A 22,539-nucleotide genomic window follows, 5' to 3' on the forward strand; every position below is an offset into this window, starting at 1 on the left:
CAGTCAGCATGGATTTGTCAATAACAAATTGTGTGAAACCAACCTGAGAGCTTTGTTTGACATGGTAACAAGCCTTGTGGATAGACGGGAAGCAGTAGACGTGGTATATCTTGACTCTAGTAAGGCTTTTAATACTGTCTTGCATGACCTTCTCATAAACAAGCTAGGGAAATACAACCTATATGAAGCTACTTATAAAGTGGGTGGGTGCAAAATAGTTCCCAGAGAGTAGTTGTGGTTCACAGTCATGCTGGAAGGGCATAACGAGTGGGGTCCCGCAGGGGTCGGTTCTCGGTCTGGTTCTGTTCAATATCTTCATCAATGATTTAGATAATGGCATAGAGAGTATACTTATAAAGTTTGTGTATGATACCAACCTGGGAGGGGTTGCAAATGCTTTGGAGATAGCATTAAAATTCAAAATGATCTGGACAAACTGGAGAAATGGTCTGCAGTAAATAGGATGAAATTAAATAAGGACAAATGCAAAGTACTTCACTTAGGGAGGAGCAATCAGTTGCACACATACAAAATGGGAAATGACTGCCTAAGAAGGAGAACTGCAGAAAGGCATTTGGGGGTCATAGTGGATCACAAGCTAAGTATGAGTCAACAGTGTAACACTGTTGCAAAAAAGCAAACATTCTGGGATGAATTAGCAGGAGTATTGTAAGCAAGACACGAGAAGTAATTCTTTCTCTCTACTCCGTGCTGATTAGGCCTCAAGTAGAATATTGCATCCAATTCTGGGCACCTCATTTCAGGAAGGATGTCGACAAATTGGAGAAAGTCCACAGAAGAGCAACAAAAATAATTAAAGCTCTAGAAACCATGACCTATGAGGGAAGATTGAAAAAAATGGGCTTGTTTAGTCTGGAGAAAAGACTGAGAAGGAGACATAACAGTTTTCAAGTACATAAAAGGTTGTTACAAGGAGGAGGGAGAAAAATTGTTCTTCTTAACCTGTGAGGATAGGACAAGAAGCAATGGGCTTAAATTGCAGCAAGGGAGGTTTGGGTTGGACATTAGGAAAAACTTCATGTCAGGGTAGTTAAGCACTGGAATAAATTGCCTAGGGAGGTTGTGGAATCTCCATCATTGGGGATTTTTAAGAGCAGGTTAGAGAAACCCCTGTCAGGGATGGTCTAGATAATACTTAGTCCTGCTTTGAATGCAGGGGACTGGACTAGATGCTCGAGATCCCTTCCAGTTCTATGATTCTATGATAAGTTTGAAGGCATGCTCTGGGCTTTTCGGGAAGTGCTCAGCACTTTGCAGGATAAGGCCACTTGAGAGTGGGGTTTATGAGATAGTCACCTCCCTTCAGCAGTCGTAATTTTGGAAACAGGTAAATTGCTAGATTTGAATGGTAGTCTCCATTTTCCTGTGTGCGTTCTTCCTAATTCTTAGTTTAAAAGCTTTGCTGTTTATATGGGTGGGGAGAAAGGGGGTGCTCTTCAATATGAACTAAGTTTTGCAAACATATTATTGGTGAAACATAAAGTTAACTCAGGGATCTTTTTTTTGGAAGCTTCTGAGAGCTCAGCACTTTTAGAAAATCAGGCACATCTTAAGCATAGCTTTGGGGTATAGTAACAGGGCCCAAGAGCCTAAATGACTTAAAGTCACTTTTCAGAATGGGAATCACCTGAGTGACTTAAGAGCTTTTGAAAATTTTTACTCTGAGGCTCCTGTTTTTGAAAACTTTGGCTCAAACATATGAATCAAAACTTTTGAACCTACAGTAATTTTTGCCCCCATCTAACTGCTTTATGAACATCACCATTAAAAGAGATACAATCTCTGAAACCCATCTGCCCTTTCTTCCACTATTATTCCTCAGCCCTACCCATAAATTCTTTGGCTATGAACCCTCTGTGGCCTCTGGCTCCATCATTACCTTTAAAAGATGAGTTATTGGACACAACTGCATGTCTGCCAGGTTCCAGCACCATCTAATGAATCTTCACAGGCTCTGGTATGTGAGGCCTTCTAGGACAGTGGTTTTCAAACTTTTTTTCTGGTGACCTAGTTGAAGAAAATTGTTGATGCCTGCGACCCAATGGAGCTGGGCATGAGAGGTTTGGGGTGTGGGAGGGGCTCAGGGCTGGGTCAGAGAGTTGGGGTGACAGGGTGAGGGCTGCAGGGTGGGGCCTGGAATGAGGGGTTCAGGGTGTGGGAGGGGACTCTGGGCTTGGGCAGGGGGTTGGGGTACAGGAGGGGGTCAGGGCTCTGGGCTGGGGGGTTCAGGCTCAGGGGTGGGGCTGGGGATGAGGGGTTTGGGGTGCAGGAGGGGGCTCTGGGTTTGAGGGGGCTCAGGGTTGGGGCAGGGGGTTGGGGTATGGTGTTGAGGTGCAGGCTTACATCAGGTGGCTCCTAGTCAGCGGCAAAGTTGGAGTGCTAAGGCAGGCTTCCTGCCTGTCCTGGCACCATGGACTGCTCTGTGCCCTGGAAGCAGCCAGCAGCAGGTCCAGCTCCTAGGTGGAGGTGTGCAAGTGGCTGCATGTGGCTCTCACCCGCAGGCACCGCCCCACCCAAGCTCCCATTGGCCAGAAATGGCCCATTGGCCAATGGGATTGCGGAGCTGGTGCTTGGCACGGCGGCAGCATATGGAGCCCCGTGCCCCCTCCCACCTAGGAGCTGGACCTGCTGCTGTCTGCTTCCGGAGCACAGCTCAGTGTTAGAACAGGCAGGGACTAGCCTGCCTTAGCCAGGCAGCACTGCCAGACCCAGTGCCTTATATTTCGCGACCCAGTACTGGGTCATGACCTGCAGTTTGAAAACCACAGAACTAGGACACCACACTGTACAGCATGAGATCATTCAAAGTGGAGATACCTAGTCCCAGCATTGTTATTTTAACTTAAATAAGAGAGCATCAAAATGACACATACCAATGGGGATATTATTCTTTTATCTTAGACCTACTGTTGTCTGTGTTTTGCATATCCTTTGCATCATTTTAGCAGTGAAATTTACTTAGCATAGGGAAGCCTTATGGAGATTTCCTGTTAGAAGGCTAAAAGACAACTCTCCTACTATGGTACTCATACTGCCTTTCCCCACTATCTTTTCTGTCATCTCTTCCTCCAGTCTAATTAGGCTGTCTCTGAACAAGCGGCATTTTGAAAAGGAAAATAAGTTCTATGTTGGCACTGGTGATCTTTCCTGACTCCCTATCTCAGTGTTGCAGAATGTAGGGGGGGTGAACAAATTGCTTGATCCCATGGAGATATTTGCTAGGGATGTAGGGGACAGTGATCCAACCAGGCATTTTCCTGAAGAAAAAAGATAGCTCAGTAGGCTAGATATCCACTCTTCAAAGATCATAGTCCTTATGGAAAAGTCCCATAAAGAGTGACACAAGCTACTAGGGGTCTGCAGAAATTTATTCTAAAACATATGTACTGGAGAATGACATTCCTGCTCTAGAATTATAGAAGCTGGTTTAAAACACTATTCATTTGGGCTTGAATAGGGACTGGGAGTGGCTGGCTCACTACAAGCTGCCCTGTTAGCTTGTTGATAACAGTATTGTAAACAGGTGATTTGCACAGCAGTTAAATATGCCATGGACTTCATTTAACCAGGATCAAATTTAATCTAAGTTTTGGCTCAGTGTCTATTTTCCCCCTCAATATTTTCCTTTCAGAATCAGGCAAAATAATGCCATGTTAGCAGGCATCATTTAAAAACCCTTAATGTTAAAAATCGGAAAGTGCCATTTCTTAAACAAAAATAGGAGAATATTTCTTTTGGCTATTTAGCTGTTTGGTTCAGCTCCCTAGAGCTGATGATTCTGCTGACATTTAAAAGCTTCTTGCCTATATTCCAGATTGAATGGAAAGCACCTTTTAAGGGGGTGTTAAGATATAAAACTGCTAAACTTTATGCTCATCTATTTTCCTGTTTGTTAGTTCTTTAATTTCAGTGACAATTGATCAGGCATTTTGATCACTGGGCTCTTTGTATCTGCAATGGTTACCTTTCCATGTTTATTGACAGCATGGAATACTCTCTCTCTCTTTATATTTGTATATATCCTGTCTATATCAATCACATGAGATGGAACTCTGATGTTTGTTTCTGAACCACCCACAGTGCCACCACCTAGATTTTCTTACCAGTTTAGTTTCACATTAATTTTTTCTGACTTTGGAGTTTATCTGGCTATGTGTGAATCTCTTGCACCAAAGTCAGAAATCAGTGAGTTTTTGGCCTACTTTCAGGTTGCAGTGAGAAACCCAAACTATGATGTTCTGTGATTTGAGAAGGAGACCTGCCCCAGCCCTAGATCCTCCTTCCAGAAAGATCTCAGGACCATCTGTATAAATGGCAGTCTCTCTCCTTCTAGTATATTCAGAGGGAATTTTTGTTGGCAGTTAGTTGTTTCTACATTTGCTCTAATAAAAGATGAAAAAACACAAAAGGTTTCAGCACAAACTTTCCTTCTTACAAAGCTTCCCCTTCCAAACAAGCAACAGGTTGAGGGATCCTCAGTGCCTCCTTCTATCCCAACAATATCCCTCCCCAACCACAACTGCATCCCTCACATTATGGAAAAAATGTCCTATAGAGAATTTCCTATAGAATTTTTAAACTAGCTTTTTTTTTTAACCAATACAATTATAATGGTACAACCCCAAATATGAATTAAGCTATATTGATATGAAGGTCCATTATATTATTATAGCTTTGTGATGGATTGGGGTGAACTGCACCTGTGAGCTCTCCCACAGTTTCTCTAGTGTCACTCTGAATTCTCCAGTTAGACTAGCTCACCAGGCTCCAACACTCCTAATCCACCATGCTTCCATGGTTACAGTGAAAGTCCCTCATGAGTGCACCGCTCAGACTACTACCTTCATCTCTGGTCGAGTGAAACTTGGTGGCTTTACAACAATGAATTATCCATGAGACCAGTTACCTTCTCCACCTTTGAAGCTCCTACAGGTCTAGCACTTTCTACTGGGACACAGGCACAAATGAATACAGATTCTTGTGTGCACAGGGCTATACTAAGTGACTCAGAATTCATTGTTCATTCCAGGGTGCCTACATTTTAATTCAGCAGAGTCCGTGACTGTGGTAATGAGATTGCCAGAACTGCTGGTACTCATGAGAGAATTTTAAGAGATCTTCAAATATCTTAGATAAGTGATGACTAGGGCCGTACCAAATTCACGGATGTAAAAAATGTGTCATGAACCATGAAATTTGGTCTCCCCTGTGAAATCTGGTCTTTTTTTTTCCCCCCACTTTTATCCTATACTGTACAGATTTCACGGGAGAGACCAGATTTCGTGGTCCATGACATATTTTTTATGGAGATTTCTCAAACTAGGGGTTCTGGTCCAAAATGGACTCGTTGGGGGTTGCAAGGTTATTTTAAGGGAGGAGTCATGGTATTGCCACACTTACTTCTGCCCTGCCTTTAGAGCCGGGTGGCCGGAGAGCAGTGGCTGCTGGCCAAGGGCCCAGCCCTACCAGCAGCAGCACAGAAGTAAAGGTGACAATACCACACCGTGCCACCCTTATTTCTGTGCTGCTGCCTTCAGAGCTGGGCAGCCAGAGAGTGGCAGATGCTGTCTGAGAGCCCAGCTCTGAAGGTGGCGTCCAACCAGCAGCAACTCAGAAGAAAGGGTGGCAGTGCCATATCATGCCATCCTTACTTCTGCGCTGTTGCTGGCGGTGGCTCTGTCTTCAGAGTTGGGCTCCTGGCCAGCAGCTGTTGCTCTCCAGCTATCCCACTCTGAAGGCAGCACCTTCGCGGCAGCAACAGCAGTCCAGATGTAACAGTTGCAATACCGAGACCCTCCTAAATAACCTTGTGATCCCTCCCTCCCCACAATGCCCTTTTGGATCAGGACCTCTACAGTTACAGCACCATGAAATTTCAAATTTAAATATCTAAAATCATTACATTTATGATTTTTAAAATCCTATGACTGTGAAATTGACCAAAATGGACCATGAATTTGGTAGGGCCCTAGTGTTGACAAAATGGAGACACAAAGTCCTACAAGTATTTGGACTTTCTAGGCATGAAGAATGGTGAAAAATTCTTTTAGGTGGCAAAAAGAGTCATCTCTAGGAGCAATAGGTTGAAATTCTGAAAGGGAAAATATAGATGGCATGTCAGGCAAAATTTCCTAATAGTGAAATCTGTGAGATTGTGGAACAGTCTCCCCCCAAAAATGTACAAGCCACATCATTGAGACACCTGGAACTACTCTAGATTGGATTAAATAACAGATATCAAATTGTATTTGTTAGATAACACACTAACTAACATGAGGTTAGATCAAGGTGAACACTACAGGAGAGATTAGAATTTACCTCAACAGGCTAACACATTAATACTGCAACTGCCTTATCACTAGGATTTTACCTCATGTTAGTTAGTGTGTTATCTAACAAATACATGTTAGTTATTGTATTGTAGGAATCAGTTCTGTGCCTACAGGGGTATAGATTAAATGGTTGAAAGCTCATGCTCCAAAACGTCTGTTAGTCTATAAGGTGCCACAGGATTCTTTGCTGCTTTTACAGATCCAGACTAACACGGCTACCCCTCTGATACTGGTTTAATAGGCTTTCTGATTCTAGTACTGCATCTAGAAAAAAAGAAAAACAACCTTTCTTTGCGTTAAATAGAGATATAAAAAAGCAACTCTGTGGCAACATTAAGGTTGAGAAATTAAGCAAAATCATGAAATAAAAAAGTAATTGTTATCAAAGCCACACCCTCCCACCCACGTTCCACCTATTATATGTAGTCGTTACGTTTAGGGAAAAGATCCTCCATTAAGAGAACATATGGGTTGCAAAGACAAGGACTCAAAAAGTAGGAAGTGCCCCCTTGTGTTTCCAACCTGTGGGCTGCATGAATCAGGGGTCCTGTGGTGGTGGTGGGGGAAATAGTCTAATGTAATTAGACTGTATCATAATGTATATGTACAAGGCCGAATTAAGAAGGCATCTGTAAATTTGACCTTTCCTAACATTCAAGCACTTGCCTATGGAACCTGGATAACGTTCTTTTAATGTAAAGTTTTTTTATGTAATTTTCTAGAGTTTTTTTTTTAAGAATGCCCCATCAATCTTCATAAGTAGGGTGTGAAACCTGAACTTCTGTCATTTGAGTTACAGGACTAATTACATTAGCTGGCACTAGGGGAAGGCTGTTATCCAAGAATGGAGACGAACTGCTGATATCATGTGCTGGATCTAATAGGATAGTCTGGGGAACCTGGCCTGTCACTTCTGTTCTCCACTCCCCAACACACCCATAGAGATGGAGAGCTCCTGTGTTGGGGTTTGAGCCATGCACTAGGTGTGGGGAGGATTGTTGCTGGAGTGGGGGAATTCCACACCTTACCCTGAACCTGCTGCTATGGAGGCCCCAGTGCGGTGTGGTGTGGTAGTGGAGCTCTTACTTTGGGGGCAGCATGAATCCAACCTTAGAATGCTCTCTTTCACATATTGTGGCACACTGCCAAATTTTTCTGAGGAATGTAAGCTACACCAGGGAGCTGGTGGATTTTTAATAACTCAGCCAAAACTAAATAGAATTTGACAGGACAAAGACAAGACATTTCTCTAGCCGGAGGGGTTTTTCCCTGATGGATTTTAAGGCTTTCTGCAAGCCATGGATGTGCTAGTGCTTCTTTTAAAAAGTCACAAGAATCTTTTAATAATGGAATGTGTTAGGCACCCTAAATATTGGGGGAGCTGGTAGTGACATTGACAACCATTGACAACTATAAAAGGACTTTTATCTCTGCAGTCTTTGGGCTTTTCCCATGCATCACGTTGACTGGAGCGCTAGCATAAATTGCACTGAAAGAGGGCCATTTGGTCTGTGCCTTTGACCAAGAATTCAAAGAGGCCTTAGGTTCTAGCCTGCGCCTTCTCCTACCTCTCTTCACATGCCAAGAAGTAGATGGCTTTTGAGTGAATTCAGGCTAAAACCACAAAGATTTGAATTAAAATAATTAAATTTGAATTAAAATAATCTTAAGAAAATGCCATATGAAAACATCACTAGCTTTAAACTGGGTAACAGCTTAGCCTAAATAAGGTTCAGTTTTGTGCACTTACTGTGTAGCAAGTATTCACTCACATCTAAAGGGCAGATGGTCATCTATGCCTCCCGCACTTTTGCCCTCTCTTGCTACCTGTCAGAAATTATCTTGTAAAACCTTCTGGAATCACTAACCCTTTAGTTCTGCTGGCTTGTGCTCTGTAGACATTGAACTCCCTAGGGTGAGTAGGTGTGAGATATTAATATACTTCCTGTTAGCCCATGGAACATCAGTTATAATGTTTGCACAGATGGCCTTTTCTGAGAAAGTGCATCTACAATGCAATAGGCATACTCTGTTTCTGTTTTTTCCCACAATAGTTACACCCATTTTCCTGAAGTAAACTGGATGTCCTCCATCTCCTGGATAATCCCAGGATAATTATAAACACTTTTTTGAGGTTTGGGAGATTTCAATTCACTATGCATATCTTCTCAACTTTTCCTTGGTCAGATTTCTACATGCTTCCCTGCTCAGGTTCCCTTCTCGGGTTCATTTCAATCATATCTTCAAATATAGAGCAACCATATACTGTTTAAGTATTTCATCCTTTTTCATCTATGTCCATTATCAGTTCTTGACAGCTGGAGCCCAGTCTGTCTCAGTAGTTTCATTACTTGCTAGACTGTTTTATATATATCTATCTATCTATCTATCTATCTATCTATCTATCTATCTATCTATATCCAGGGCCAAATCCATCCCTGGTGTAACTTCACTGCCTTTTGGTCAGGTAAACATTGCTAAAATAATAACTTTGCATTTTCATATAATTTACTATGTTTAAGTTTGCAACCTTAATGTAACTTTGTAAATATAATTTTGCATTAGATACTATATATAATACAAGATGGATGAAATTGCAGATTTTATGGAACAGCTAATGTACTATTGATTTTTTTTCTAAAAACCTTCTCAGCCGCCTATATAATATTCATTACTATATGAAATCAGCACTTTCTTATCAGATTCATAAATCAATGTCTTATCAGATTTATGAATTTATCAAATATCAGAGGGGTAGCCATATTAGTCTGGATCTGTAAAAGCAGCAAGGATTCCTGTGGTACCTTATAGACCAACAGATGTTTTGGAGCATGAGCTTTCACCGGTGAATACCCACTTCGTCAGATGCATGTAGTGGAAATTTTCAGGGGCAGGTATATATATGCAAGCAAGCTAGAGATGACGAGGTTAGTTCAATCAGGAAGGATGAGGCCCTGTTCTAGCAGTTGAGGTGTGAAAACCAAGGGAGGAGAAACTGGTTTTGTAGTTGGCAAGCCATTCACAGTCTTTGTTTAATCCTGAGCTGATGATGTCAAATTTGCAGATGAACTGAAGCTCAGCAGTTTCTCTTTGAAGTCTGATCCTGAAGTTTTTTTGCTGCACGATGGCCACCTTAAGGTCTGCTATAGTGTGGCCTGGGAGGTTGAAGTGTTCTCCTACAGGTTTTTGTATATTGCCATTCCTAATATCTGATTTGTGTCCATTTATCCTTTTCCGTAGAGACTGTCCAGTTTGGCCGATGTACATAGCAGAGCGGCATTGCTGGCATATGATGGCGTATATTACATTGGTGGAGGTGCAGGTGAATGAACCAGTGATGGCGTGGCTGATCTGGTTAGGTCCTGTGATGGTGTCGCTGGTGTAGATATGTGGGCAGAGTTGGCATCGAGGTTTGTTGCATGGATTGGTTCCTGAGCTAGAGTTACTATGGTGCGGTGTGCAGTTACTGGTGAGAATATGTTTCAGGTTGGCAGGTTGTCTGTGGGCGAGGACTGGCCTGCCACCCAAGGCCTGTGAAAGTGTGGGATCATTGTCCAGGATGGGTTGTAGATCCCTGATGATGCGTTGGAGGGGTTTTAGCTGGGGACTGTATGTGATGGCCAGTGGAGTCCTGTTGGTTTCTTTCTTGGGTTTGTCTTGCAGTAGGAGGCTTCTGGGTTCACTGCACACCGCACCATAGTAACTCTAGCTCAGGAACCAATCCATGCAACAAACTTCGATGCCAGCTCTGCCCACATATCTACACCAGCGACACCATCACAGGGCCTAACCAGATCAGCCACGCCATCACCGGTTCATTCACCTGCACGTCCGCCAACGTAAATACACCATCATATGCCAGCAATGCCCCTCTGCTATGTACATCGGCCAAACTGGACAGTCTCTACGGAAAAGGATAAACGGACACAAATCAGATATTAGGAATGGCAATATACAAAAACCTGTAGGAGAACACTTCAACCTCCCAGGCCACACTATAGCAGACCTTAAGGTGGCCATCGTGCAGCAAAAAAACTTCAGGATCAGATTTCAAAGAGAAACGGCTGAGCTTCAGTTCATCTGCAAATTTGACACCATCAGTTCAGGATTAAACAGAGACTGTGAACGACTTGCCAACTACAAAACCAGTTTCTCCTCCCTTGGTTTTCACACCTCAACTGCTAGAACAGGGCCTCATCCTTCCTGATTGAACTAACCTCGTCATCTCTAGCTTGCTTGCATATATATACCTGCCCCTGAAAATTTCCACTACATGCATCTGACGAAGTGGGTATTCACCGGTGAAAGCTCATGCTCCAAAACATCTGTTAGTCTATAAGGTGTCACAGGATTCCTTGCTGCTTTTACATGAATTTATCAGATATTCAGAAGATTCATGGAATGGACAGCATCTGATACTATCTGAAACCAATAAGAAAAAGAAAGGAAGGATTAACAATTCTCTTCCCATAAAGACTGCTTTGTGCTGACCTCCGGCATATTTATTGTAAGATATTCATCATATCATATGAGTGACTAAACATCTTTGGAAAAACATTATGTATAACTTGGGGATGTCAGCTCAGTGGTGACTGCAATATGCCATAGTACGCTGGCATAGAGAGCTGTATTGCACTAGAAGGTTGGAATAAGAACATAAGAATGGCTGTACCGGCTCAGACCAAATGTCCATCTAGCCCAGTATCTGTCTACCGACAGTGGCCAATCCCAGGTGCCCCAGAGGGAGTGAACCCAACAGGCAATGATCAAGTGATCTCTCTCCTTCCATCCATCTCCATCCTCTGACAAACAGAGGCTAGGGACACCATTCCTTACCCAGGGTGTGTCCACAATAAGAAATAAGGTACCAGCTAAAATCCTAGTGAAGACAAGGCAATTTGTAGTTTTCATGTGTGTTAACAGATCAAGGTGAACACTACAGGAGAGATTAGAATTTACCTCAACAGGCTAACACATTAATATTGCAACTGCCTTATCACTAGGATTTTACCTCATGTTAGTTAGTGTATTATCTAACACAAAGTAGGAACTAGCGGAGGTCAGAAATTTCCCCATTGGAAAGACTCTTTGATAGAAAACTCAACTTCTACAAAATCTCAATTTTGCACGGGGGGGAGAAATCTGATTTTTCCCTTGGAAAATCTTTCCCAGCCCCACGGGTGCTGACTTTCTTCTTTTCTGGTGGGTGCTCCATGCCTGCTCTGCCCTGAGGCCCCACCCCCACTCCATCTCTGTCCCCAAGGCCCCACCTTCACTCTGTCTCTTCTTGTCCCCTCTCTGCCCCCTCCTGCCAGCTCCTACCATCCACCACCAAGTAGCTGATTGGCAAGTGAGTAGTGGGTGCTGAGCACACATTTTTTCTGTGGGTGCTCCAGCCCAAAAGCACCCACAGAGTCAGCACCTGTGTCTAGTCCCATGATTCCCCCACTCTCTGGCAAGCTTCTGGGGAGCCTGGGCTTCTAGCCTTCTTGCTCAGGGACAGCCTGCCAGGTGGTTGTCTCAGAGTTGGGGCCCTCAGGCTCCCCAAGCTGACCAGCTCTCCTCAGCATGGTTCAGGGCAGTTTGAGAGGTCTCAGAACTGTTGTGAAAAGGTTGTAAAGGAAAATTTAAGAATTCCGGTTCTGTGGGAAATTTGAAAGTTTTTCTATTTTTCATTCTGTTTCAGAATTAATTTGTTTTTGAAATGTCTGAATTTCGTGAATTTCCCCTGGACAGGATTTCCAGTGTCTGGCCAGTTCTAGTAAGAATACATTTTTTCCTCTAGTCAAGACAAGGCCTTTGGGCTAGATGGAGCCACAAGGCTCAGCCCTCAATAAAGTGAGCTAGATAGTTATAGTATCCTGGTAGCAGCCCCAGGAAGGAATTGTGACTCAAAAATCACAACTTCCCCCTCTGCTCCCCTCTAGCTACAGGAGGCAGGGGAAATTGCAGCCCTTGAGAGAGGGGACATCTTAGGGCTTGTCTACACAGAGAAATTTACTGGAATTATTACATCAATATAATTATATCTGTATAGTTATACCACTGTAAGGCCAAACTTTGGCTGACGGAAGTTACACTGGCATTATGCCGCTGCAGTTAGTATATCATTTGTGCACATGCATACTTGTCTCCTTGTGTCTGTGTTGCATGTACTCACCAAGAATATTTCTACTGATACACAGTACAGAACATGGTGGGGAGATATCCCAGTATGCAACCTGCCACACTTCAGTGCACTCTTTTTGGAAGATTTTGCAATGCGTGGTGGAGCGAAATGAGTCATGAAGGGGTGATTGGGAGCTGAGGGTGCAGCTGTCTCCATCCCATAATGTCCCCTATATCCCATAATTTTCATTCCTTTTTTCAAAATCCCACAAACCCCCACGGACCTCCTCACAGTCCACCTTCTCTGACAGAAACATAGAGCCTGCACAGCTGCATTACTTTACTTCAAAGCATTGCAGACACAGGATGCATGATCCTCCAATATTTGCAGAGCCAGAAAAATAACCTAATCAGTGGGAACATGATTTCTTGGCAGGTAGATTGCTGTGGGACTTAGCAAGAACCAATTCAATGTTGTTGGTGGCATTCATGGAGCAGCTGCAGATTGTGGAGCACCATTTATAAACCTCAGAAATGAGCTCTGACTGGTGGAATCACATTGTAATGCAGGCTTGGGATGATGTGCAGTGGCTGCAAGACTTTTGGATGTACAAAGTCACATTCCTAGGTCTGTGACTGAGGTTGCTCCAGCCCTCCAGTGCAGAGACACCAGAATGAGAAATGCACTGACAGCAATGAAGTGAGTGGTGATTGCACTGTGGAAACTTGCAAGGCTGGATTGCTACCCATCAGCTGGAAATAACTTTGGAGTTGGAAAATCCATTGTGGGGGCTGTTGTCCTGCGAGTATGCAAGGCCATTAATAGCCTCTTGAGACACGTCACTGTGACTCTTGGCAATGTGCAGGATATAGTGGATGGATTCACAGCAATGATCTTCCTGATCTGCGATGGAGCAATAAACAGCATGCACATCACTGTTTTGGCAGACCACCTTACCACAAAGTACATCAACAGAAAGGGCTACTTTTTGATAATTATGCAAATACTGGTGGATCATGGGGACACTTCACCAACATGAGTGTGGGCTGGTCAAGGAAGGTGTATGACGTTCATATCTTTAAGAACCCAGGACTGTTCAGAAAGCTTCAAGCAGTAATGTTTTTTCCTGACTAGCTGTTTGCCATTGGTGATGTTGAAATGCCAATAGGGATCCTGGAGGACCCACGCTATCCTTGCTCCCCTGGCTCCTGGAGCTGTACACCAGCCACCTCAACAGCACTAAGGAAGGATTCAACTATCGGCTGAGCAGCTGCAGAATGAAAGTTGAAAGTGTTTTTGGTAGATTGAAGAGATGCTGACGGTGTTTACTCACAAGATTGGATCTAGTGAAAATAACACCCCAATAGTTATAAATGCCTGCTGTGTCCTGCATAATATCTGTGAAGCAAAGGGGGAAAAGTTGCTGCCATGGTGGAGGGCAAAGGTGGAGTGGCTGTCTGCAGAGTTGGAACAGCCAGACACAAGGGCTATTTGCCAAGCTCAGTGTGGAGCTATATAGCTCAGGGAGGCTTTGAAAGAGCACTTTAAGAGTGAGCCATTGTAATGTGGTGTGGTGGACTGTGTTCCATCTGGCTCTGCTGTTTTGGGGCCTGCTAGGAACTGTATGGTGCTTGGTGTACCTGTATGAATATAACATTGTCAGTGCACCTATTAATTCTGCAGAGCTTGCTGTACATTTATGAATACTACAATGTGTGTGTGTGTCACTGATCCGGTGAGTGGTGTCACACTGTACAGTAATCAGTAAGTGGGTGCTTTCAGAACTGCTAGGCACTCAGCAGGATATGTTGTAAACTAATGAAGATGAATTATGTTCCAAATAATAGAATTTTATTCAGTAACAAAAGCAGTGAAAAGAAAAATCCTTGCAATTTAAAAGCAAATACATTAAAAATGTAAGAAATTAATAGAACAGAACTAAACTAGGGGAAATAATATTCATGTCCATTTTAGCTATCCACACAGGATTTCACAGGCTGATGTATGTGAAACTGTGGTTGTCCTTAATATCCTCCAGGGTGTGGTGATAGGGGTAGGTGATGTGGCACTTGGTCACACATGAAATGTTGGGGGGAAGAGCTGTAGGGAAGTGCTGCAGTTTTCACATGTTAGCAGGTCAAGATGAACACTACAAGACAGATTAGAATTTACTTCAACAGGACTGCAGAGAGAGGTGAGCCCAGGGTTGCTGAACCTATAGGTCCACAAGAGTCAGTAGCATCTATGTTTGCTGCTGGAGAAGCCCCATTATGTCCTGGTGCATCTCCCTCTCCTTTTCCTGATGGGACTCCTGGGCCTGCCTTCTGTCCGTTCTTTCCTTCTCCAGGCTGTTTGCAGTGCTCACCCTCCAAGCCCAGTGCTCGCAGTCTGGTGCAGGACTGGCTTACAGGATCTAATGGAACAGGTCATCCAGAGTTGTCCTCTTTCTCCTTATCTGGCTCAGGTGTTCTGTGAGTGGGGATGCAGAAGTCCTCCAGGCTGCAACAGCAGCAACTACAACTCACAGAGATATTGCTGTCAGTACCCCCATCCCTTGCTCCCTCAAAGTTTTAACCCAGACATGCTTCTTGATGCTTCTGAGTGCTTGTGCATGGCACCACTCACAGCATCAGCCATGGTGAGTGTGGTCTGCCAGGGGTGAGGGAAATGAGAAGGGAATAGCTTGGGTGCATAAAACTGTGAGTATATGGCAGTGTCACTGAACACTGGCACCAGTGTCCCCAGGTGGTGGTGATTTTAGCTGATATCTCGCTCCTGAGTGTAGCAAAGACACAGAGAGCATAGCTGCTGCTGGAGTCCCAAAGCTGCTCAGGCCCATATGATGCTAGTCTGTTTACAGCAGTGGTGCATGCCAAGATTATCGCTGACCGGCATGGGAAAATGTCCTATTGTGGAGGAATAAATAAGGCTGCCATCCCTAGATACCTTCGGGAGAGGATCACAGAGTAGTTTCATGAAATCTTCATCAAGATCTCTCAGGAGGATTCAAGAGATATCCCTGTGTACATAAACAAACAGTTCCGCATGCCCCTCTTGCCTAACTCCACAGGGGAATGAAAAAGCAAATAATAATGCTACCTCTCGTTGTGCCACTACCTCTTCTAGTACAAATAAATTAATGAAAAGTCAATAGCTGTGTCCTGTTAAGTTGGGGTGCCGTCGCTGTAATGGGAAATAGTTACACACTTCTCTGAGGATCCTTACCCTGAATCAGGCTCATCCCTGCTCAACTGACTAGAGTGTGGTAGATTTTCAAACAGGTCCTAGCTTATGGCATAGCTGGATTCCCCGGTTGCATGTTCCCATTCTCCTCCTCTTCTTCCTCCTCCACTTCCTCCTGGTCCTTCCTGTTCATGCCAGGGACCTGTGACTCAAGGTCCCTCAAAAATATCCACAGTAGTGTGTGAGGTAGTGGTGGGGTCTCCCTCAAATATGGCATGCAGCTCTTTGTAAAAGGAGCAGGTCTGCAGCTTGGTGCCAGATCAACTGTTGGCCTCCATGGCCTTCTGGTATGCCTGCCATAGTTCCTTCGTTTTCATGTGGCACTGCTGCTTGTCCCTGTCATACCCATCTGCATCAGGCAATCTGCTTGATGGTGTTCACATTTCTGCTGCTGGTCCATAGTTGTGCTTGCACAGCCTCATCTCCATACAGGCCCAGGAGGTCCAATATCTTCTGTTTATTCCAAGCTGGAGCATGTAACCAGCATGGTCAGCTGGGCAGTTGTGCACAAAAATGGAGAGCTGCTAGGTATCATCTCCAAGCTGGGCAATCAGGAACAGGCATTTCAAAATTTCACGAGCCTTTAAAGGGATGGGGAGCCTTCTGGTCTCTGTGACCCCTTGGTAGTGGAGTTCACAACTGCGACCAAAGCTGTCAGTCTTGGGCATTTTGGAACAGCTGCTGCAGGACTGTTAGGATAGATAACACAGTGTCTACACTTGGGCTTCATCAACCTCAGTACATTGACCATGGCTCAGTGCTTCTTCAGGGTGGCAGGAGGTGTTACTATGTTGGTACACCTCCAACTCTTGGGTTTAACAAAATGCTAACTTTTTCTTTAACCAGAGTAAACCTAACTTAAACATAACAATAGCATTCATCAGCTCTTTTACTTCTTACTTGTGGGGAGCAATCCTAATCTTATAAAAACCTGTCAGTGCCTCCCTTCTGGATCACAGTCTAGCTTCCTAATTCCCTCTGTAATCCTGTTCCCTTTCACCTCAGGAGCTAACTGACCACCCTTCATGTTCAATCCTCACGAAGTTCCAAATGAGCAGTGTGGGTGGAGCTTCCATCCAGGAGTCCTAGCATCTGCATCTCTGCACCTAGCAACAAATGTTCTTTTTGGTCTTCTTCCCACAACATACCCCATTATGCAGTTTCACTTATCCTATAACGTCATTTCATATCAGACAATTTCAAGTTAATATAGTCCCTACTCCATCCCCTTCCCCCATCTATTTGTTTACGGGAAAGGAGTCTTACAGCCAGTCCTTCGGGAAGCATCTTAGCAACTCTGCCTTCTCATACATTACATCCCACATATTAGCAACAGAACCATCTGCAATCTCATAATGCTCTATATTAAAACATCTTTCTTTATCCAGTGTTTCTATTAGAAGCTTTAACCATTCATCTTGTATGGTATTTCTTTGATGTAATTATAATATATCTGACTGTAGTTAACTGAAGATTTAATAACATCTCATTTTGTTTCCTCAGAAGAATATTAAAGATACTGGATCTCCAGTAAGGAAGAACTAGCTCTGGAATAGCCTTAAATTGCCTTTGAATATACTTCTTTTGGATAGATATAAAATGCAAACGTTTTTCAACTTTGATTGTGGCCAATCCATCATTTTGTGGCTTTTAAAAATATGTTTGGCTGGTAAATTTGCAGTGGCATAAAACAACATCATTTGCATGGTTCTACTTGGAAGCGCTAGCTGATTGCAGCATGTGGCTGCCCATATTTTAGTTAGGGTAGACCAATGACAGTACATTACTCTTGATCTGGAGTCTTCTCTGGGTGAAATACAGGAGGATCTTCATGAACTCCAAAGCTTTAAATGGTCAGGGCCCCAGCTGTTTTAGAGACTGCCTTCTCATCCAAATTCCACCATTACATCTATTCTTGGAGAGCCCTCTTCTTCATCTACATCCTACCAGAGTGAAGCTCAAGGAGGTTGGAAATAGAGTGTCCTTGGAGGTAGAATTTCTAGAATATGGTCCCTGGCTTGGCCACATCCAAGGATTCTGCTGAGATTTAATCTTCTGGATTCTGTCTGCTATCTTAGATCTCATCAAGGAACCTGAGTCAGCTGTTATTGAGGGTCATAGAGCATCTTGTTGCTGATTTTTGTGGTAACTGCCTCTTTTCAAGCAGCACATCGAGACATAGTGAAAGGTGCTGTGCCTTAAAAATACTTGTAATAATAATCTGACTTGTCTCCTGGGGCCTCTATCCATTTTCTATAATGGATTTTGGATCCGACTTCTGGTGTTGAGTATAATATTGATCTACCTCTAGCAAAATGAATTAAGTCCTGTCTCCACAAGGTCTTATCCATGCCACTAGTTTTTTCTCTTAACTACAGTGTTGTTTCTCTGAACATAATCCTGTGATTGGGAGTGCTGTGGCAGTCACTGACTGGAACTAATCCCTTCCATGATGCAGAAAGTTCATAAATGTTAACAGTAAGTTCTCTTTTGTTTTCTGTAAACTATTATATGCTCCAAGGGCAGTGAAGGTACGTAAGAGTGGATGGGGCAACTTCCGCAATGTGCTAGATGGCAAAGGATGCACAAAAATGTTTTGTCAGATGCTGTTGGTAATGGGAAGTAAATTGTCAGGGACCATCTGCTGTGATTTGTGTATCTGTGAACCGACTTGGCCATGATTATTCAGATGCATGTCAGAAGTTTGGTAACAATCTTACAAGTAGTTTCCTTTTGCTTTGTCTTTTCCAGTTGTCATTCATATTTTCATCCTTCTTTCTACTGAATTCCACATGTATTTATATAACACATGAATGAAATCAATTCAAAATTGACTCTTTAGTTTTATAATAGTAATATCTTGCCACTGAATATGATTTGTAATTATTCTAACACAGATGACAACCTCACAGCAGCCATTCGAAATATATTGTGTGTATATATAATTATAAACATAAATAAAGAGTGTGTTCCTTGGAGGATCATTGAATTATATTCCAGTTTTGTGAATTGCAGAGACGTTAAGCCTAAATTTTAGAGCTGGTTCTGTTACATACTAGCTGTGTGATCTTAGGCAAAGGACTAAAACCTCTCTACCTTAATTTTCTCCACCTGTATAATGGGTGTGATGCCAATGTTACTTGTTTGTAAACTTTGGAAAGAAAGGTGTTAGGGACAGAACAAACTAGTTTGAAAAACATCAGGTACTTTGTCCAATCATTGCCACTCTTTTAGGGAGGGTTAGGGAGACAACTTTCTATTTCAGCTCTGGTTCCTTCCTTGCTAGTGGATGTAGTGGCTACCACATTCTGCGAACTCAATCTTGTGTGCCGTACAATGTGTACAGTCCTGTTACTACTGCATGTGATGGTGGGAATTTACATTTTGTGAAGCATTCAAAAGCTGTGGAGGTTCTAAAAAAGCCCCCTTAACATGCACATTAACTCAAGGTGACATGATTTGGGGCTAGATTGTAGCTGGCCTCTGTGCAAGGATGAAATGAGCTTTCCAACTCACATGTTCACATATCTTGTTCAAGGACCAGCTGCAATTGCTAACTACCCCAGAAAGGGTAGTAGGGGTGGGCACCAGAAAGTGCCATTGTCCTGACCAGTACAGAGTGGTTCAGCAGGCTGGTCTTCTGGTACACCAGAGATTCAAGATACCTGGGTGCAATTACTGACTCTGCCACTGACCTGCTGGGTGACTGTGGGTAAGTCACTTCACTGCTATGTGCCTCAGTTTCTGGATCTGTAAAGTGGGGATAATGACATTGACCTCCTTTGTAAAGCACTTTGAGATTTAGTGATGAAAAACACTATATAAGAGCTAGGTGTTACTATTATTAATGAAGCGCATACCTTCTCAGAGCTCCCCCTGCTGGTGCTAAGGATTTGTTCCAAGTCTTTATTTGGAGTGAAATGTTAATGAGACAAATCTGACAATAAAGCTTTCCCAAATAGTGTTTTACTTCTGGAGCTAGATGTAAACCAGAGTGTTCAGTTTACTCAGAATTAGTGGAATTCATTTTAATCTCTTTTTTAAAAAATTGCTACAGCAAGCGAATTGGATTTTTTGCTTTTGCACATGACTGGAGTCTTAATAATGTTTTCTGAATTTGCTTTACTCAGCCTGACCAGTCCAAGGAATTTAAGTCAAACATTATGAATGAATAATGGTAATGTTGCCAGAGAAGATGTTTTCCTTAGTTCATTTTTGTGTTTGTAGATTAGAATGCAACATAATTCCTATTCAGCCTGTCTCAGTGGTCTGTTGTAATTGATAACCTGTTTATGGGCCATTAATGTCGATGTACATCCTAATTTAGAAAGAAGTTGAAATAAATTCAGTTATCTGTAGTATTTTTCTTCCTTCAAATATTCACTGCCTGAAATGTAATTCAATCTGGCATGTGTGGGATGGAGCAAAATAATCGGTTAATTTCTCTAAAGTGATAGCATAATTTTCTACTAGTGATTTAGCAGTAGCAAAGAACATTACTGATAGGGTTTGTCTACACTTGAAATGCTACAGTGGCACAGCTGAAGTACTGCCGTTGTGCTGCTATAGTACTTCAGTGTAGACATTATCTGTGCTGATAGGAGAGGTTCTCCTGTGAGCATAGATAATCCACCTCCCCGAGAGGTGGTAGTTAAATCAATGGATGAAATCTTCTGTCTGCCTTGGGCTGTCTACACCATTGGTTAGGTCGGCTTAAGTATGACACTCGGGTATGGATTTTTCACACCCCTGAGCAAGGTAGCTGGATCAATCTCCTCACTTTTTAATGTAAATCAAGCTTTAGAAAAGAACTCTGAGCTACTGTAGTTAGAGTTGAGTAGCAAGACTCCTCTCATCAACATGTGGAATAGTTATAATAATCAGTGTTTATTCATGAGTCTGTAGTAGTCTGTCTTGTGGGCCAGAAGGCTACATTTTCAGGTGTCACGTGAAGACTTAGGTTTTATAATTAGTGGTAACACTGTAGTGCTTACTAGGGGAGAGCTTCATTGTAAAATATGTTATATCCATAGTGCATCCCTCATCCACTGCCTCAGCTGTGAGAGGCTTTGTCTGGGCCAGCAGTGGCAAGAGGACCTTTGGCCTCTTTAAGAATCACCCCCTCTGGCCTTTCTCCTCCTTTTCTCATGTGCACTCAGCCTCCTGGTGGTCTTGAGGAGGAGAAGGCGGGGCACTTGGCTGATTGGTTGGACAGAGGGGTAGCATAAGCCTTTTGGCTCTTGCACAACCAAGGGAAGGGCTTATAAACCCTTTCCCCTGCTTGGGGACACCATTCTGCACTGGGAAGAAAAACTTCTCCCCCCACTCACAAGCCCGTGGGATTAGAGTAGGACCAGTGTTTTGGTCGTTGCTATGGGCTCATGCTAGTCATGGGTCTGGGAAGGAATTTTTCCCTCACTGCCAGATTGGCCAAGAAAATGCAAGGTTTTTGCCTTCCTCTCAGCAGCCCAGGAACCAGATGGGTAGGCTAGACTGTAGTAATTAAGTGTGGGTCTGGGTCCCTGATAACTCAGAAGTGGGTGCCAATTAGGAGAAGGCATCTCCTAATGGAGGTGGGAAATGGGGTTGGGACTCTCAGTGTCTGGTATGGCCAGGAGACCATCTTCTCTCCTCCACCCCCTTAGCCCTCACACAGGGAGAGTGCAGGTCCCCATAATGGGGTCAAAGTTCCCTCAAAAATTTCCAACCAGAGCATCATCTTCCCATAAACAAGAAAGGAAGCAGCAACACCAGAGGGCAAACTGATATTAAATGCCTTAAGTGAGAATTGTTGTACTCTGTTTAAAAAAAAATTATAACATTGTATAACCAGAAAGAGGGTGGGAACTGGAGGCTAAACACCTAATTTCCCCCACTCCCCCACCAACTAGCCTCCCATGTGACCTTTTTGTTTTGTTTTGTTAAACCTGCCACTGGAACACTGCAAAAGAAAACAGCTTTGCTCTTAGCAGAATTTTTACTTAAATCACCTGCTAGAGATCATTTTAGCAATAACTAGCAATGGTGTGAAATCACCCTCAGGCAGGGAACTCATGTCAACCATTCCTACACTTTGGTGACATAATTTTAACCAGGAAGTCCTGTGAGCCGCATTGAGGGTTGTTCAGAGCACCACTTCATATTACAATGTGACTTTCTTATTTAAACTATGGGAAAATGGAACTCACTGTCTGGATTTGGGTATGTAGTATTTACACCCGTATGCGGATGGGGGTAACCAAGAAAGACAGTAAGGAAACTACCTGTGAATGTAATTAACATTAGGGAACATGGGGTTTGAGGTGATTTCCTCTAATGAACAGGTTAGTAATTTCTTTTCTTTCTCCAAAGTATAAAACTTATTACCCAACATTCAGTGATTGTTGCCCTGTTTTCTGTTCAAGAATTATACATGAAGTGACTCTAGTTTTATGGAATTGTTCCTTATTCAAAACAATGTGATGCATCATTTCTATGTCCATATTTCAGCATAGGGGTTGTTCTTTGTTTCATATTTGCTTCAACTATTCCCTGTTTGTTTAAAAAAAAACAGCCCTAATTTGCAGTTTTTAATCTGAATAAATGTGCATGAATACTTTATTCTGTGGTTCTGGTTGCCCAAAGACATTGAGCGTATTACAGTACGTGTTGAAAACTACAACCAGCTGAAAGAGCCAGTGATAACAGAAACAGAAGCTACTGAATAGCCATAGGAAAAAATAGTTTTAGAATATTCTTAACTGTAAGGAAAATAATTATTTGTTAATGCTTTACTGTGGCATCAGCTCTCTGTGGAGATGCACAAGCTGTCCAGGACACCAGCTTCTTTAATAC

This window comes from Gopherus flavomarginatus, chromosome 1 (assembly GCF_025201925.1).
Source record: "Gopherus flavomarginatus isolate rGopFla2 chromosome 1, rGopFla2.mat.asm, whole genome shotgun sequence".
In the NCBI taxonomy this organism is placed as follows: Eukaryota; Metazoa; Chordata; order Testudines; family Testudinidae; genus Gopherus; species Gopherus flavomarginatus.